The 5000-nt window shown below is 38.2% G+C and overlaps 21 pseudogenes; all 21 read right to left on the reverse strand.

The window, feature by feature from the left end:
* Positions 1-38: 38 nt before the first annotated feature.
* Positions 39-157, reverse strand: LOC148437504 (5S ribosomal RNA; annotated as a pseudogene).
* Positions 158-273: 116 nt separating this feature from the next.
* LOC148437505 (5S ribosomal RNA) lies at positions 274-392 on the reverse strand (annotated as a pseudogene).
* Positions 393-508: 116 nt separating this feature from the next.
* LOC148437506 (5S ribosomal RNA) lies at positions 509-627 on the reverse strand (annotated as a pseudogene).
* Positions 628-743: 116 nt separating this feature from the next.
* LOC148437507 (5S ribosomal RNA) lies at positions 744-862 on the reverse strand (annotated as a pseudogene).
* Positions 863-978: 116 nt separating this feature from the next.
* Positions 979-1096, reverse strand: LOC148437508 (5S ribosomal RNA; annotated as a pseudogene).
* Positions 1097-1212: 116 nt separating this feature from the next.
* On the reverse strand, positions 1213-1331 carry LOC148437509 (5S ribosomal RNA; annotated as a pseudogene).
* Positions 1332-1446: 115 nt separating this feature from the next.
* On the reverse strand, positions 1447-1565 carry LOC148437510 (5S ribosomal RNA; annotated as a pseudogene).
* A 116-nt stretch (positions 1566-1681) lies between these two features.
* On the reverse strand, positions 1682-1800 carry LOC148437511 (5S ribosomal RNA; annotated as a pseudogene).
* Positions 1801-1916: 116 nt separating this feature from the next.
* LOC148437512 (5S ribosomal RNA) lies at positions 1917-2035 on the reverse strand (annotated as a pseudogene).
* Positions 2036-2151: 116 nt separating this feature from the next.
* On the reverse strand, positions 2152-2270 carry LOC148437513 (5S ribosomal RNA; annotated as a pseudogene).
* Positions 2271-2386: 116 nt separating this feature from the next.
* LOC148437514 (5S ribosomal RNA) lies at positions 2387-2504 on the reverse strand (annotated as a pseudogene).
* Positions 2505-2620: 116 nt separating this feature from the next.
* On the reverse strand, positions 2621-2739 carry LOC148437515 (5S ribosomal RNA; annotated as a pseudogene).
* Positions 2740-3090: 351 nt separating this feature from the next.
* Positions 3091-3209, reverse strand: LOC148437516 (5S ribosomal RNA; annotated as a pseudogene).
* Positions 3210-3325: 116 nt separating this feature from the next.
* LOC148437517 (5S ribosomal RNA) lies at positions 3326-3444 on the reverse strand (annotated as a pseudogene).
* A 115-nt stretch (positions 3445-3559) lies between these two features.
* On the reverse strand, positions 3560-3678 carry LOC148437518 (5S ribosomal RNA; annotated as a pseudogene).
* Positions 3679-3794: 116 nt separating this feature from the next.
* On the reverse strand, positions 3795-3913 carry LOC148437519 (5S ribosomal RNA; annotated as a pseudogene).
* A 116-nt stretch (positions 3914-4029) lies between these two features.
* On the reverse strand, positions 4030-4148 carry LOC148437520 (5S ribosomal RNA; annotated as a pseudogene).
* Positions 4149-4264: 116 nt separating this feature from the next.
* LOC148437521 (5S ribosomal RNA) lies at positions 4265-4383 on the reverse strand (annotated as a pseudogene).
* Positions 4384-4499: 116 nt separating this feature from the next.
* LOC148437522 (5S ribosomal RNA) lies at positions 4500-4618 on the reverse strand (annotated as a pseudogene).
* Positions 4619-4734: 116 nt separating this feature from the next.
* Positions 4735-4853, reverse strand: LOC148437523 (5S ribosomal RNA; annotated as a pseudogene).
* A 116-nt stretch (positions 4854-4969) lies between these two features.
* The window catches only part of LOC148437524 (5S ribosomal RNA), a 119-nt pseudogene continuing 88 nt past the window's right edge, over positions 4970-5000 (reverse strand).

The raw sequence follows: 5000 nt of genomic DNA on the forward strand, positions 1-5000 counted from the left end.
AACATGTAATAGAAAAGAATGTTATGGCAGTTTAAAATTACCTACAGCACCTGGTATTCCCAGGTGGTCTCCCATCCAAGTACTGACCATGCCCAACACTGCATAGCTTCCAAGATCAAACGACATTGGCCATGTCCAGTGTGGTTTGGCTATAGGTGCTGAAAAATATTAACTTTAGACATCTTTTACTTCTTAATTCAAGTAAATTCATTGCTAAGTTGAAAAAATGTAATGTAAAATGTAATAGAAAAGAATGTAATGGCTATATAAAATTACCTACAGCACCTGGTATACCCAGGTGGTTTCCCATCCAAGTACTAACCAGGCCCAACACTGCATAGCTTCCAAGATCAGACGAGATTGGGCATGTCCAGTGTGGTTTGGCTGTAGGTGCTCAAAAGCATTAAATTTAGACCTCTATTACTTCTTAACTCAAGTAAATTCACTGTTAAGTTGAAAAAATTAAATGTAAAATGTAATTGAAAAGAATGTTCTGGCAGTATAAAATTACCTACAGCTCCTGGTATTCCCAGGTGGTCTCCCATCCAAGTACTTACCAGGCCCAACACTGCATAGCTTCCAAGATCAGACGAGATTGGGCATGTCCACTGTGGTTTGGCTGTAGGTGCTCAAAAGCATTAAATTTAGACCGCTTTTACTTCTTAACACAAGTAAATTCATTGATAAGTTGAAAAAATGAAATGTAGAATGTAATAGAAAAGAATGTTTTGGCTGTCTAAAATTACCTACAGCACCTGGTATTCCCAGGTGGTCTCCCATCCAAGTACAAACCAGGCCCAACACTGCATAGCTTCCAAGATCAGACGAGATTGGGCATGTCCAGTGTGGTTTGGCTGTAGGTGCTCAAAAGCATTAAATTTAGACCTCTATTACTTCTTAACTCAAGTAAATTCATTGTTAAGTTGAAAAAATTAAATGTAAAATGTAATAGAAAAGAATGTTCTGGCAGTATAAAATTACCTACAGCTCCTGGTATTCCCAGGTCGTCTCCCATCCAAGTACTTACCAGGCCCAACACTGCATAGCTTCCAAGATCAGACGAGATTGGGCATGTCCACTGTGGTAAGCTGTAGGTGCTCAAAAGCATTAAATTTAGACCACTTTTACTTCTTAACACAAGTAAATTCATTGATAAGTTGAAAAAATTAAATTTAAAATGTAATAGAAAAGAATGTTATGGCAGTATGAAAGTACCTACAGCACCTGGTAATCCCAGGTGGTCTCCCATCCAAGAACTAACCAGGCCCAACACTGCCTAGCTTCCAAGTTCAGACGAGATTGGGCATGTCCAGTGTGCTTTGGCTGTAGGTGCTCAAAAACATTAACTTTAGACCTCTTTTACTTCTTAACTCAAGTAAATTCAATGATAAGTTGAAAAATGAAATGTAAAATGTAATAGAAAAGAATGTTATGGCAGTATAAAATTACCTACAGCACCTAGTATTCCCAGGTGGTCTCCCATCCAAGTACTAACCAGGCCCAACACTGCATAGCTTCCAAGATCAGACGAGATTGGGCATGTCTAGTGTGGTTTGGCTGTAGGTGCTCAAAACCATTAACTATAGACCTCTTTTACTTCTTAACTCAAGTAAATTCATTGATAAGTTGAAAAAATGAAATGTAGAATGTAATAGAAAAGAATGTTTTGGCTGTCTAAAATTACCTACAGCACCTGGTATTCCCAGGTGGTCTCCCATCCAAGTACAAACCAGGCCCAACACTGCATAGCTTCCAAGATCAGACGAGATTGGGCATGTCCAGTGTGGTTTGGCTGTAGGTGCTCAAAAGCATTAAATTTAGACCTCTATTACTTCTTAACTCAAGTAAATTCACTGTTAAGTTGAAAAAATTAAATGTAAAATGTAATAGAAAAGAATGTTCTGGCAGTATAAAATTACCTACAGCTCCTGGTATTCCCAGGTGGTCTCCCATCCAAGTACTTACCAGGCCCAACACTGCATAGCTTCCAAGATCAGACGAGATTGGGCAAGTCCACTGTGGTTTGGCTGTAGGTGCTCAAAAGCATTAAATTTAGACCGCTTTTACTTCTTAACACAAGTAAATTCATTGATAAATTGAAAAAATGAAATGTAGAATGTAATAGAAAAGAATGTTTTGGCTGTCTAAAATTACCTACAGCACCTGGTATTCCCAGGTGGTCTCCCATCCAAGTACAAACCAGGCCCAACACTGCATAGCTTCCAAGATCAGACGAGATTGGGCATGTCCAGTGTGGTTTGGCTGTAGGTGCTCAAAAGCATTAAATTTAGACCTCTATTACTTCTTAACTCAAGTAAATTCATTGTTAAGTTGAAAAAATTAAATGTAAAATGTAATAGAAAAGAATGTTCTGGCAGTATAAAATTACCTATAGCTCCTGGTATTCCCAGGTGGTCTCCCATCCAAGTACTTTCCAGGCCCAACACTGCATAGCTTCCAAGATCAGACGAGATTGGGCATGTCCACTGTGGTAAGCTGTAGGTGCTCAAAAGCATTAAATTTAGACCGCTTTTACTTCTTAACACAAGTAAATTCATTGATAAGTTGAAAAAATTAAATGTAAAATGTAATAGAAAAGAAAGTTATGGCAGTTTAAAATTACCTACAGCACCTGGGATTCCTAGGTAGTCACCCATCCAAGTACTAACCAGTCCCAACACTGCATAGCTTCCAAGATCAGACGAGATTGGGCATGTCCAGTGTGGTTTGGCTGTAGGTGCTCAAAAACATTAACTTTAGACCTGTATTACTTCTTAACTCAAGTAAATTAATTGATAAGTTGAAAAAATTAAATGTAAAATGTAATAGAAAAGAATGTTATGGGAGTATAAAATTACCTACAGCACCTGGGATTCCTAGGTAGTCTCCCATCCAAGTACTGATGAGGCCCAACACTGCATAGCTACCAAGATAAGACGAGATTGGGCATGTCCAGTGTGGATTGGCTGTAGGTGCTCAAAAGTATTAACTTTAGACCTCTATTACTTCTTAACTCAAGGAAATTCATTGATAAATTGAAAAAATTAAATATAAAATGTAATAGAAAAGAATGTTATGGGAGTATAAAATTACCTACTGCACCTGGTTTTCCCAGGTGGTCTCCCATCCAAGTACTGACGAGGCCCAACACTGCATAGCTACCAAGATAAGACGAGATTGGGCATGTCCAGTGTGGATTGGCTGTAGGTGCTCAAAAGCATTAAATTTAGACCACTTTTACTTCTTAACACAAGTAAATTCATTGATAAGTTGAAAAAATTAAATTTAAAATGTAATAGAAAAGAATGTTATGGCAGTATGAAAGTACCTACAGCACCTGGTAATCCCAGGTGGTCTCCCATCCAAGAACTAACCAGGCCCAACACTGCCTAGCTTCCAAGTTCAGACGAGATTGGGCATGTCCAGTGTGCTTTGGCTGTAGGTGCTCAAAAACATTAACTTTAGACCTCTTTTACTTCTTAACTCAAGTAAATTCAATGATAAGTTGAAAAATGAAATGTAAAATGTAATAGAAAAGAATGTTATGGCAGTATAAAATTACCTACAGCACCTAGTATTCCCAGGTGGTCTCCCATCCAAGTACTAACCAGGCCCAACACTGCATAGCTTCCAAGATCAGACGAGATTGGGCATGTCTAGTGTGGTTTGGCTGTAGGTGCTCAAAACCATTAACTATAGACCTCTTTTACTTCTTAACTCAAGTAAATTCATTGATAAGTTGAAAAAATGAAATGTAGAATGTAATAGAAAAGAATGTTTTGGCTGTCTAAAATTACCTACAGCACCTGGTATTCCCAGGTGGTCTCCCATCCAAGTACAAACCAGGCCCAACACTGCATAGCTTCCAAGATCAGACGAGATTGGGCATGTCCAGTGTGGTTTGGCTGTAGGTGCTCAAAAGCATTAAATTTAGACCTCTATTACTTCTTAACTCAAGTAAATTCACTGTTAAGTTGAAAAAATTAAATGTAAAATGTAATAGAAAAGAATGTTCTGGCAGTATAAAATTACCTACTGCTCCTGGGATTCCCAGGTGGTCTCCCATCCAAGTACTTACCAGGCCCAACACTGCATAGCTTCCAAGATCAGACGAGATTGGGCATGTCCACTGTGGTTTGGCTGTAGGTGCTCAAACGCATTAAATTTAGACCGCTTTTACTTCTTAACACAAGTAAATTCATTGATAAGTTGAAAAAATGAAATGTAGAATGTAATAGAAAAGAATGTTTTGGCTGTCTAAAATTACCTACAGCACCTGGTATTCCCAGGTGGACTCTCATCCAAGTACAAACCAGGCCCAACACTGCATAGCTTCCAAGATCAGACGAGATTGGGCATGTCCAGTGTGGTTTGGCTGTAGGTGCTCAAAAGCATTAAATTTAGACCTCTATTACTTCTTAACTCAAGTAAATTCATTGTTAAGTTGAAAAAATTAAATGTAAAATGTAATAGAAAAGAATGTTATGGCAGTTTAAAATTACCTACAGCACCTGGTATTCCCAGGTGGTCTCCCATCCAAGTACTGACCATGCCCAACACTGCATAGCTTCCAAGATCAAACGACATTGGCCATGTCCAGTGTGGTTTGGCTATAGGTGCTGAAAAATATTAACTTTAGACATCTTTTACTTCTTAATTCAAGTAAATTCATTGCTAAGTTGAAAAAATGTAATGTAAAATGTAATAGAAAAGAATGTAATGGCTATATAAAATTACCTACAGCACCTGGTATACCCAGGTGGTTTCCCATCCAAGTACTAACCAGGCCCAACACTGCATAGCTTCCAAGATCAGACGAGATTGGGCATGTCCAGTGTGGTTTGGCTGTAGGTGCTCAAAAGCATTAAATTTAGACCTCTATTACTTCTTAACTCAAGTAAATTCACTGTTAAGTTGAAAAAATTAAATGTAAAATGTAATTGAAAAGAATGTTCTGGCAGTATAAAATTACCTACAGCTCCTGGTATTCCCAGGTGGTC

The sequence above is a fragment of the Taudactylus pleione genome, unplaced genomic scaffold, assembly GCF_031769625.1.
Source record: "Taudactylus pleione unplaced genomic scaffold, aTauple2 ptg001778l, whole genome shotgun sequence".
Taxonomy (NCBI): Eukaryota; Metazoa; Chordata; class Amphibia; order Anura; family Myobatrachidae; genus Taudactylus; species Taudactylus pleione.